Below are 13,347 nucleotides of genomic sequence, written 5' to 3'. Positions count from 1 at the left end.
GGAGGGTTTGAAGTAGGCTGGTCTGAGCTCTTCCTGAGGCGTTCTCTCTTGGTTTGGAGCATGGGTCTTTGGCTGTCCATGTGGGATCTCACTCTCGATCGCAGTTTCAGGGCGATCATCAATCGCCGAGGGGGAGAATCTGCGGCGTTCACGGCTAACAGGGTTGGGTTGTGTCTCTCCCTCTGTTCCATTTCTTGGATCTTCTGCAAGTGACGTGTCTGAAGTTCTGATTTCTCCGATCAGATCTTTAGCGTACTTGGTGCCTGAATTTCTGACTCCTTCGATCAGATCTTTAGCAAAATTGAAGACAAGCACAGTTCGACTCCTTCGATCGGATCTGTGGTTGAGACGTCTTTCGGAGATACCTGAAAGTTCTGGCTTCCCTAAGCAGTTCTTTGGTAGACACTTTTTGGGTCACTGCAAGTGACGTTTGTACATAATTTGGATTCAACTTGGTTGAATAAAGACTTTGTATTGGATTTGGACATGATTTCCTCTTTCTTGCGTATGAAAATGAGAGCGAAAGTGTTGTTCGGATATATCCATTTGTATTCCACGTTACTAACCTCATTTGTATTGTGTTTGTATGTTTTCATATCTTTATGTGTGAATTTGTGTTACTTTTCCGTTCGAAACTCTGACTACTAAGATCTTGCCAAGTATGCTCCCCTTAGTTTTCCATCCTGGTTGATTTTTTCATAAGTAGAAGTTAGGGTTTTGGACCGTTCTGTTCGAAGTTTTTTTTGTGTGTATAAAACAAACCCTTTTTTGTTTTATAGGAGGGAGTGTGCCTGCCGGCATAGCAACCCGCTTTACCCCCCTCTCTCTCTCATCCCCAACCTCCACTCTCTCTCTCCTTGGATCGTAGGCCTTTGCAAAAGTAGGCCTATAGAATCGAAACCTAGAACTTGCTGCTCGACGCAAAGCACGTGTGGCTGAAGCATTTACAGTCGAAAACTATTCCTGGCCTGTGAGACTTCGGGTTTACAGAGATAACTTCTGAGTCTTCATAACTTCTGGAGATTCTTCTTCTTCATCTTCGGTGTGTTCTTCTAAGTTCTTGCTACTCTCGGCGAATTCCTCAGTGGGTTCTTCTTCAGACAATTCAACTTCAAGGGACGACCCTTCGCCTACCAGCTCGACACACCAACTGAATTCTAAGTTCGTTAGATGCAGAGACTCAGAATTCTTCACGTGACAGAGTTCACTCACAAAAAAATAGACCGATTTGGAAAGAGCGTGACACCGAGGGTGGCCTTGAAGGGGAGCGGCTATTTTTAGTAAAACGTAAGTTTGCGTAATGTCAAAAAACAAAGTCTAGAGGTCACAACTTCTCTACCAGAGGTTATAAAAAGGGTGCCGTTTCTACTAAAAATAAACAATTAATTAATGGTCAAGATATGCGCTGATCTAGATTTTAGGTTTTTACTATTTCCATACCACTCTCACTAACACCTCCCTCCGAATCTTTCCATTATAAATCTCGGTGCAGCGAACCAACATAAGAATCTCAAGATCCACGCAAAGCACGTGTGGCCACCACATGCAGTGTCGTCGAGCAGCAAGTTCTAGGTTTCGATTCTATAGGCCTACTTTTGCAAAGGCCTACGATCCAAGGAGAGAGAGAGTGGAGGTTGGGGATGAGAGAGAGAGGGGGGTAAAGCGGGTTGCTATGCCGGCAGGCACACTATGCTTCGGCCATGTTGATTTTAATCAACCAATTTTCTTGTCATAACTGTGAAGAACAGAACGAAGACCACTGTCGAAGTCGGCCAATCTGCAATCCTTTTCGTCTCGCGAACACTGCTCGTGAACAACATATGGGAGATCACTCTGTATTCTGGTTTTGATAGATTCGCGTAGGACTGTCGCGTCCGGTCAGAGAGACATTGACTGGCGATAGCCGTGGACGGTGAGGATTATCAGAATGAGAGGGACGGGTAAACTGTGAAATGGGCGGTTCTGGTGAGGTTATTCCCCTTCTTTTTTTCGGCTGGTGACAGGCGGAACCTCGCGGCAAGATTACACGAGAAAGGAAAACAAGTCGCGTAAGGCGAAATTACTACATTTAGTCAAGCTGTGGAACTCACAGAAAGAAACTGAACGTAGTCCGCCGCTAGTGCAAAAGGCAGTGAAAGTGACGAGCCTGTTTGGCGCGGTAGCGGTTGCGCTGTGCTTCATAGCACGCTTTACTGTACCTCTCTTCGTTTTAACTTTCTGAGCGTGTTTTTAATCCAAACATATCATATCTATATGTTTTTGGAATGAGGAACCGACAAGGAATAAGATGAAATAGTTTTTAAAACGATTTCGGAAATTTATTTTTAATCATAATTTTTATATTTTTAATTTTCAGAGCTTGTTTTTAATCCGAATATAACATATTTATATGTTTTTGGAATCAGAACATGATGAAGAATAAAATAAAAGTAATTTTGGATCGTTTTATAAAAAATAATTTTAATTACAATTTTCAGATTTTTAATGACCAAAGTCATTAATTAATTTGTAAGCCTCCATGCTGAAATGCAATACCGAAGTCCGGCCTTCGTCGAAGATTGCTTGGCCAACATTTCAATAAATTTGATTGAAAATTGAGGGTGTGACAGTGCCGCCTCAACTTTTACAAAAAGCCGGATATGACGTCATAAAATACATTTATCGAAAAAATGAAAAAAATGTCTGGGGATATCATACCCAGGAACTCTCATGTAAAATTTCATAAAGATCGGTCCAGTAGTTTACTCTGAATCGCTCTACACACACACACACACACATACACACATACACCCCGACCCTCGTCTCGATTCCCCCTCTATGTTAAAACATTTAGTCAAAACTTGACTAAAGGTAAAAACGTGCATTGGTCCCAAATAGCATGTCGCTTTCTATGTCTGGTAACAGTTCGTGTGTAAGTTGTGCATTTTATACGGTAAAAAGACAATGGTAACAGGCAGAACCTCGCGGCAAGATCACAGGAATTGTCTCGCGTTATCACCCCAGAAGCGTTCATTAAGAAGTCTTTATGAAGACCTAATCAATATGCCTTCTCGAAAAATACTTCATTTGGTGATGGCAATGGTCCGCTTAAAGGCACAGTAAGCCTCCCGTAAACCATCACAGAGCTCCCCGAGCGTCTACATACGGTACAAGCATACTTCCACTTAAACGCTCACCGAACGGGAACATCCTGGCTGCTTTCTGTCGAGCGTGAGAAATTTTCAAAGAATTTATTTTCGTGGACTTGGCCCTTTACAACAATGGCGCCTCGTTTTGGTGCTGGACGGCTGTTATGAATATCCCGGAAATCACGCCCGGACAGTAAGCCTCCCGTAAACCATCACAGATACTGTCAGGCTTTTACACACAGTACAAACACCCTTCCATTTGAACGCTCACCAAACGGGAACATCCTAGGTGCCCTACGTAAAGAGCGAGCAATTTTTAAAGAATTAATTTTGCAGATTGTCTCGAACACTTTTTGGACCCATCCTGAACTCAGGTCAAACATGAGTTACTTCCCTTAAACTGGCGATAGCGGTGGATCGATGATTATCAGAATGTTTTTGGACCGTGGTGCGTTTTTGCGCTAGACCTAACTTTTAAAATCTAAATAATAAATTGACAGCTTGTTACACAAACATTCTTTAATCATAAAATAATTCTTTTTTCATCAAGACAAGATCAGTGCAATTCGAAGTTGTGAAAGTTTGAAAAAAGAAAAGCCCGGAAGCAGGGTCACGCAAGGGTCGTAGCAGTCGACGGTTTACTGCGGCATATCGCCGTTCCTCTAAACAGTCCAAAGCCATCGCTAGAGTTCTTGTGAACCACAGCCGTTTGTTTCGTGCATAAAAACGTGCTATTGTAGATAAGCTCACATCAAGTCGCATTCAAATGACTAACTGACGACTACATTGTGAAAAAGGGAAACTGGATCACACGGGTTCACGATGGCTCAGGGGTAAGATAAACCACGCAAAAATAAATTCTTTGAAAATTGTTCGCTCTTTACGGAGGGCACCTAGGATGTTCTCTATAGGTGAGTGTTTAAATGAAAGGGTGTTTGTACTGTGTGTAAAAGCCTGACCGTATCTGTGATGGTTTACGGGAGGCTTACTGTGGCTTTAACAAAAATCGATTTATCGAAAAAATACAAGCCTCTGAACTAAAGTGTTGAAAACGGATACAAAAAAAAAAGTACCAAGGTACCTCAAATAAGCTACAGCTGTGTTTAAATATGGCCAGTTTTAAATCTGTGCACTGAAATTGACTACTGCTGGGTTTAACACTTCCTTTAAAGTGCAGTTTGGATAGCCCTTTGTCAGTGTGAAGGCCCAGTCAGAGCCCAGTTACTACCGCGAGCGACACACAACTCAACTCTTTAATCAACAAGCAAGATGGCGCACTGCGGAATGTGATAATCATGAAGTGATTGTGCGGGGTCAGGGCTGGTCACATCCACACTGCGTGATTATACGTGCGTGTCACTGTCAGCTTCTCTGCCACCACGTCGTGAGTTCTCACTTGTGGCAGTCAGTGTCGGTGCGTGCGTGCATAACAACAATAGCTATACTATATGGAATGAAACACGCTGTGTTTGGAGTAACCTATTTTGACTTTGCCAGTAAATAGTGGTTATGTATACTACGCGGCATAAAAAACACCTAGGCAGATGCGTATGAGTGCAGAACTTTGTGATGAGGCCGTTTATTGTAAAACCAGTTACATGAATGGAAAGGTCATCCATGTCCCTACAATATTAAACAAACAGATTGACTTTACATAAGGTACTGTCTATACAGTGGAACTTGTGACACAACCCCCCCCCCCCCCCCCCAAAACAACAAAAAACAAAAAACAAAAATCTAATTCGCAAAAGCAAGGTTCCCGCGTTAAAATCGACAACAAATCAGAAAAGATAAAATGCAACGAGTTTTGAATGTCATTGGAAAGAACAATCAATATTGTATCCTAATCATTGTTCCCCTATGTTTTCTAACAATGACGTTATGTATTCTTAGCGGATTTATTCAGTTATTCTGCAGAAAAACAGAAATGCTGGAGAAAAACTGTTTGTTTCTGCAGCATTTCTGCATAATGTCATCTTTCGCGAGAGCAACGTTTTTTTCTGCAGTAAAATTGAAATCAAGAATACTTGCCCACTACACAATGGCCTCAGGAGCCAGATCTGGGCGGAGGCGACCACGGTGCGGCAAGGGAAGCTCTATGGCAGTCTGGATGACCTACAGCGCACGGCAACATTCGCGCAGAGAACCGGCGTTTCCATCTAAGTGATCGACAAGAAGAAGAAGAAGAAGAAATCAAGGATGCTGCAGTAAAACGGTGATGTTGTTTTACTGGAGAAAAACTGTTTACACTTTTTCTTCAGCATTTTGGCATTATTCAGTTATTCTGCAGAAAAACATAAATGCTGGAGAAAAACTGTCTTTTCTGAAGCATTTCTGCATAATGTCATCTTTCGCCGAAGCAACGGGTTTTTCTGGAGCAAAACATGTTACTGCAGTAAAATTGAAATCAAGAATGCTGCAGTAAAACGGTGCTGTTGTTTTACTGCAGAAAACCTGTTTACACTTTTTCTGCAGCATTTTGTACTGGCTCATTATAATGTTGGAGCACGTGAGCCCCCCTCTGTCGAGAGATGGACTCATCCAGAATTACCAATAGTTGTGCGTGACACGAATGTATTTTGTCTGTCTGACTTCCTTTCCGCCGGAAGTTCAAAGTTTCAAACTAAACAATGGCACCTGTCAGCAACATTGTCACATTTTCCCAGACGAACGCAGTAGTCCACTTCGTGTTCGATTTGCTTCAGAAATTGTTCACGTTCGGCCGCCATTGTGAAGTTGAATATAATGCCCTTATGCTACACGCCTTCTGATTGGTACACTGCGGAGCAAACTATTATACTATCCCAGGGGGCGACGAATACAAACGCTACTTTACAAGGTCGTTCGTTTTTCTCCAGAAAAACTGTCACAGACTATTCTGAAGAAAAAGTTAATCGCAATAATGCTGCAGAAAACCAAGCCAAACATTATGCTTCAGAAAAACTACTCGCGGCAGTAAAAAACGTTGCTTCGGCGAAAGATGACATTATGCAGAAATGCTGCAGAAAAGACAGTTTTTCTCCAGCATTTCGGTTTTTCTCCAGAATAACTGAATAATGTCATAATCCGCCAAGAGCCAGTACAAAATGCTGCAGAAAAAAATGTAAACAGGTTTTCTGCAGTAAAACAACAGCACCGTTTTACTGCAGCATTCTTGATTTCAATTTTACTGCAGTAAAATGTTTTGCTGCAGAAAAAAAACGCTGCTTCGGCGAAAGATGACATTATGCAGAAATGCTGCAGAAAAGAACGGTTTTTCTCCAGCATTTGTCTTTTCTGCAGAATAACTGAATAAAGTCATAATCCGCTAAGCCATAAAAGGTGGTTTTTGAAGCCGTTTTTGCGGGTAATGAGACAAAAAACGATACATTTCAGTAACCACTCAACGCATTGCCCTAAAACTTTCGGTGGTTTGTGCTAACACAATTCTTTAAATACACACGGAATCTTTATTCATTTGAGACATCAGTTATGCTGTTATGGGACATTCCTGAAAGAGTTTTAAAAATAAAGATGAATCCTATCAGAGTGAACAGAAAAAAAAGAAACTTTGCAGGCATAAAGAAAAATGAAAGCTTCAAATTACGTTTTAATTGCATACATATTGAACACCAGCGCACTGGTTTAAGCGCGAACAAAAGTTCCTGAAAAATGCTCTGTCAAGAGCCATGCTCAATCAAGCGTGTCAGCAGTGATCATAGGCGTAGGCTGTCATTTGCTGTTCGCGTATGAAAGTGCCTACTTATTAAAGACACAGTAAGCCTCCCGTAAACCATCACAGATACTGTCAGGCATTAACACACAGTACAAACACCCTTTCATTTAAACACTCACCGCTTGAGAATATCCTAGGTAAAGAGCGAGCAATTTTCAAAGAATTTATTTTTGCGTGGTTTATCTTACCCCTGAGCCATCGTGAACCCGTGTGATCCAGTTTCCTTTTTTTTTCTCACAACTTGATTTAGTCGTCAGTTTGTGATTTCAATGCGACTCGCTGTAAGCTTATCTGCAATAGCACGTTATTGTGTACCTCTGAATCTAAAACGCAACAAACGGCTGCGAGTCACACGAACTAGGGCGGGGACGATGACCGTTCAAAGGAACTGGCGCAATGCAGAACCGTCGTCTGCTACGAGAAAGACGTTTTGCGTGACACGTTTCCGGGCTTTTATTTTTTTCAAACTTTCAAAACTTCGAATTGTACTGATCTTGTCTTGATGAAAAAAGAATTCTTTTATGATTTAAGAATGTTTGTGTAACAAGCTGTCAATTTATTATTTAGATTTTAAAAGTTAGGTCGAGCGCCAAAACGAGGCGTCCGATTGTGATACTGAACAATCCGGCTGGCCACGCAAAAAATAATTCTTTGAAAATTGCTTGCTCTTTACGTTGGACACCTAGGATGTTCTCAAGCGGTGAGTGTTTAAACAAAAGGGTGCTTGTACTGTGTGTAAAAGCCTGACAGTATCTGTGATGGTTTACGGGAGGCTTACTGTGCCTTTAAAGATTACTCTCGCGTTGAAATCCTCATATGTCTTATTAAAGCCCCAGTATGTCTCAAATGGTTTACAAAACGATTTAAATCTTCTAATGAAAAAAGCAGTTCTAACCTTGCACAATTGCAATAGCATTTAATAGCATTAAATGAAACAGTTCGTTTGAATTGCTATTTAGCTCGCGTAAACCACACACCAGATGTCGTGGTTTTTCTTAACCCTGAGCCATCGTGAACCCGTGTGATCCACTTTCCTTTTTTCACAATTTAGTCGTCAGTTTGAGATTTCAATGCGGCTGGCTGTATCTGCAATATCACGTTATTGTGTACCTCTGATTCTAAAATGCAACAAACGGCTGCGAGTCACACGAACTTGTCGGCGGCGGCTGGCTTCAAAGAAAGCAAGCGCTATGCAAAAAAAAAATCGTCTGCTTTGAGACACGACTTTTTGTGACCCTGCTTCCGGGCTATCTTTTTTAAAATTTTCAAAACTTCGAATTGTACTGATCTTGTCTTGATGAAAAAAGAAATCTTTTATGATTTAAGAATGTTTGTGTTAGAAGCTGTCAATTTATTATTTAGATTTTAAAAGTTAGTTCTAGCGCCAAAACGAGGCTCCTGATTGTAGATCAGACGGTCCACAAAAATAAATTCTTTGAAAATTTCTCACTCTCGACGGAAAGCAGCCAGGATGTTCCCTTTCGGTGAGCGTTCAAATGGAAGGGTGTTTGTACTGTGTGTAAAAGCCTGACAGTATCTGTGATGGTTTACGGGAGGCTTACTGTGCCTTTAAGGATGAACATGAACACGCCGTATAAACGGTTGCGTCGACTGAAAGCCGCGGGATCGGTTGCATAGACTAAAAGCCGCGGGATCAGGACACGCGAGGTGAGTTTCTCCACAAAATTACAAATCTCTTCTCTTAATTAGTAGATTATCACATAACTTTTGTTTACACTTTGAACTTAGGTGTTGTAGCATCACATCATAAACTACTGGACCGATCTTTATGAAATTTGACATGAGAGTTCCTGGGTATGATATCCCCGGATGTTTTTTCATTTTTTCGATAAATGTCTTTGATGACGTCATATCCGGCTTTTTGTAAAAGTTGAGGCGGCACTGTCACACCCTCATTTTTCAATCAAATTGATTGAAATTTTGGCCAAGCAATCTTCGACAAAGGCCGGACTTCGGTATTGCATTTCAGCTTGGTGGCTTAAAAATTAATTAATGACTTTGGTCATTAAAAATCTGAAAATTGTAAAAAAAAAATTTTTTATAAAACGATCCAAATTTACGTTCATCTTATTCTTCATCATTTTCTGATTCCAAAGACATATAAATATGTTATATTTGGATTAAAAACAAGCTCTGAAAATTAAAAAAAATTAAAATTATGATCAAAATTAAATTTTCGAAATCAATTTAAAAACACTTTCATCTTATTCCTTGTCGGTTCCTGATTCCAAAAACATATAGATATGATATGTTTGGATTAAAAACACGCTCAGAAAGTTAAAACGAAGAGAGGTACAGTAAAGCGTGCTATATGAAGCACAGCGCAACCGCTACCGCGCCAAACAGGCTTGTCACTTTCACTGCCTTTTGCACTAGCGGCGGACTACGTTCAATTTCATTCTGTGAGTTCCACAGCTTGACTAAAATGTAGTAATTTCGCCTTACGCGGCTTGTTTTTAAATTACAAAGGAATTGATTTGTAAGACAGTTTCAAGGGAACTATTTTTTCGCGGCTGTATTTACTGTGCAAACAGCTCTAAATATGGCAAAAGTGTTACGTGATAATCAACCGTTTGGTTTCGGCGTTCGCTGAAGCAGACGATTTTTTCTGTAGTGATGCAACCATATATTACGGTCTCCTTCCGGCAGCAGTCCCAAAATTTCGACTTGTTTTGACCTTAGAACGATGTCTTTATCATAACTGTGAAGAACAGAACGGAGATCACTGTCGAAGTCGGCCAATCTGCAATTATTTTCGTCTCGCGAACACGGCTCGCAAACAACATATGGGAGATAACTTGTTTTGATAGATTCGCGCAGGAGTTTCGCGTCCGGTCAGAGAGATATACTGGCAATAGCCGTTGAGCGATGTAATCAGAATGGGCAATGCGTTGAACGGTTAATGAAATGTCCCGTTTTTTTGGTCTCATTACCCGCTAAAACGGCTTCAAGAACCGCTTATTAATGGCTTCTGAGTGGAATGACACCTACAACGTTCAGCATGCCATAATGTCATTGTTAGACAACATAGGAGAACAAAACTGACTCAGTTTGGGATACAAATTTGATTGTTCATTCCAATGAAATGCAAAACTTGTTGCATTTTAGCTTTTCTGATTTTGTTGTGGATTTTAACGCGGGAACTTTGCTTTTGCGACTTTGATTTTGGGGGGTGCCTGTGCTTTAGGTTCCACTGTATAGACAGTACCTTACGTAAAATCAATCTGTTTGCTGAATATGGTGGGAGAATGGAAGTTCATTCCAGTCATATAACTTGTTTTACAATAAACATCACAAAGATTTGCACTTAAACATATCTGCCTAGTTGTTGTGTGTTATGTCGGGTAGTATAGCAAAGGAGAGAAGTGCAGCTTGCGTGTGCGTTTGAGTGTATATCGGTGTTCTCTTTCCCATCCGGAAATAAGAAATATATATCTGAACTAAGAAATTATTTCTTTATTTTTGAACCATTCAAGAGGTAATACTCATAAATAAACTGAGAAAAATAAATGCCATGAGATTTTCAGGCATGTTTCCTGATTTTGAAGATTTCTAACTGTTATCTGTGAGTATATGTATGAGCATAGTGAAACAGGAAGTTTACAATTTTACTGAAATTTTCAGGGATTTTGTAAGTTTCCTGGTTTTGAGAATTTACTGCAACATACATAAAAAGAGAGCATGAAGTGGACCGGAGATGCATTGCAGGGAGAAGGATGAAACCCAAGCCAGTCTATACCTTTGCTGGCCTGTGCCACCACAGCAGAGAGACATTGAGGCCCCACGAGAAAGACAGCGTTAAACTTATATACTCTCCTTCCAGAAAGAATGGAGGACATGCTTGAGATCCATGCAGGCGAAGAGCACCGCCCTGTCCACGGCCTGTCTCAGCACGTCCGCGTAAGGCCTGGCGCTCACCTATGTAACTTCAGCAGGACAGACGACGCAATGCACATTATCCCAGCCCACTACACGTTGCGTGAAAGGAAAACAGGCCAAGTACTCGTCATAATTCCAATCGCAGCATCTATATATATATACGACTAGTGTCTGTGTGTCTGTGTGTCTGTCTGTCTGTGCGCGATGCACGGCCAAAGTTCTCGATGGATCTGCTTCAAATTTGGTTGGCTTATTCAGAGAGACCCCGGACACAATCTCATCGATGAGATATTTCAACACGTGCTCTCAGCGCGCAGCGCTGTGCGCGCTAACCGACTTTTTTTGTTTTCTGTTTGTTTTGTCGGGATCCACTACCAGTAACTCTTCCTTATCTTCTCCAGTGTTTTCAGCCGCGATTATCTCCCTTCCTCCGTGTGGCGTCAATCCATATTCCCGTTACTACGTTACTATTTTTAGAAGGTCACTGCACGTTACTATTTTTAGAAGGTCTCCAGTGTTTTGCGCGTTTATCTCCTTTCCTTCGTGCGCCGGCGAAGCCGGCGTACACCCGGCAGAGCCGGGTCTCAGGCGCAGCCTGGTATTCGGCTCTACTTCTTCCCGGCGAAGCTGGTACCCGGCGAAGCGGGTAATCATCTAGTAAATAATATGCAGTGCGTCGTCTGTGCCGCTGAAACTGCGCAGGTATATTCTGCCCTTAAAGCTGCACAGTTACACAACACATATACGTCTCAAGTTACCACTGCGCCACTGTCGGCAGCCAGCAGTGCTTAGGTCCCGCGCTCACCTATCATGCCTATGTAACTTCAGCAGGACAGCACGCGTACTGCAGAGTATAGAGGTAATGTTATATGTTATATGAAGTCTTATATCGCGCGCGTATCTCCAGACTCGGACTCAAGGCGCAGGGATCTATTTATGCCGTGTGAGATGGAATTTTTTACACAATACATCACGCATTCACATCGACCAGCAGATCGCAGCCATTTCGGCGCATATCCTACTTTTCACGGCCTATTATTCCAAGTCACATGGGTATTTTGGTGGACATTTTTTATCTATGCCTATAGAATTTTGCCAGGAAAGACCCTTTTGTCAATCGTGGGATCTTTAACGTGCACACCCCAATGTAGTGTACACGAAGGGACCTCGGTTTTTCGTCTCATCCCGGAAAGACTAGCACTTGAACCCACCACCTAGGTTAGGAAAGGGGGGAGAAAATTGCTAACACCCTGACCCAGGGTCGAACTCGCAACCTCTCGCTTCCGAGCGCAAGTGCGATACCACTCGGCCACCCAGTCCTTATGATGCGCCACCCAGTCCTGTAATGATGCGCGCGTGCTACGTGTGCCTGAGTTCTCACACACAGCGTCAATGCCGCGGGTGTCATTGATATCGCAGCGAGAAAAAACAGTGAGCTTAAATTCCGAGTTGGCATTACAATTTGCAAATTCTCTCCCTTAAAAGTGCGCTATACAAACACTTTTAATTAATGTTTTTATTTTTAATGAAGTTAAACCAAGTATTTTGACATAATTCGGATTTGTTTTCGTTTAAAAAGTGATTGCAATTGATGTAGAAGGTACATTGTACTATTAGCATTTTTGGTGGTGGCATTTTTTGGGCCACCCTGTACGTAGACAGGTCCGGCAGTTTTTCCACTCTGTTTACTGTACGCCGCTCAAGAGTCTGTATAATTATCAAAACGGGATATCTTCTTCTTCTTCGTCGTTCGCTGTCTGTCATGTGAGCGTAGATGCGTTGTGCTGCCGTTACGCGCCTGACAAGTCAGGCCCAGCACATCCGACTTCAGCTTGTTTTTATATCAGAGTGTTCGCTCTCCTAGATTGATTGCTTTACCGGGCTGCCGAGTTCAATCTACCCGTTTTCTGGATGGCCGTCGCATCTTCCGCATCCATGCTGACGCCCTGAGCTGTCCAGTCTGCTGTTGTATTCGCCTTCGGTGCCAGGTTGTGGGCATATCTGTCCTGTTGCCACCTCTGCCGGATGTGTTCCCCTAGCAAGTTGGATGTGACATGGGGGTGACATGGGGGTTTCAGCTAATGGGTCCAACCCCCCAGGTTTGTCTTCAGAGTTTTCCTTCTCCTAGGAATGCTGCCTACCTTGGCTAACGAGTCGTTCCTACCCAGCGCTTGTGGAAGCAGCAGTAACATGGGGTATCCTCGTCCGCCCAGCCAGCCGTTGGGAGCAAGCTCCTCGTCCGCCTGTCTGACCGTTGGGATGGGTGACTAGACGTCCTCTTCCGCCTTCGCTGCCGTTGGGAGTTCACTCTCGTCTTCCGCCAGTTCCGCCGTTGGGATGTCTAGTCTTGGTATTTCACCCATACCTGGGGATTTGTTTCATGGGCACCAGGGCGTATCCACACACGGGTGGGCCTGCGTACCGCACGTACGGAGAAAATCTCCTCCGCGCCCTTGCATTTTAGCCTGGGAGCATAGGGCTCCCAGTTTCCACCCAACGCCACGTGGAGGCAATGCATAGGACTTGTTGGTGAGAGGCTAACCGGCAGAAGAGACCTACGCGGATGGCTGCTCTCTTTTCGACCGGTGCTGCATGCAGCTTTGG

This window comes from Littorina saxatilis, linkage group LG4 (assembly GCF_037325665.1).
Source record: "Littorina saxatilis isolate snail1 linkage group LG4, US_GU_Lsax_2.0, whole genome shotgun sequence".
Taxonomy (NCBI): domain Eukaryota; kingdom Metazoa; phylum Mollusca; class Gastropoda; order Littorinimorpha; family Littorinidae; genus Littorina; species Littorina saxatilis.
Note: the sequence above shows the minus strand (reverse complement) of the source record.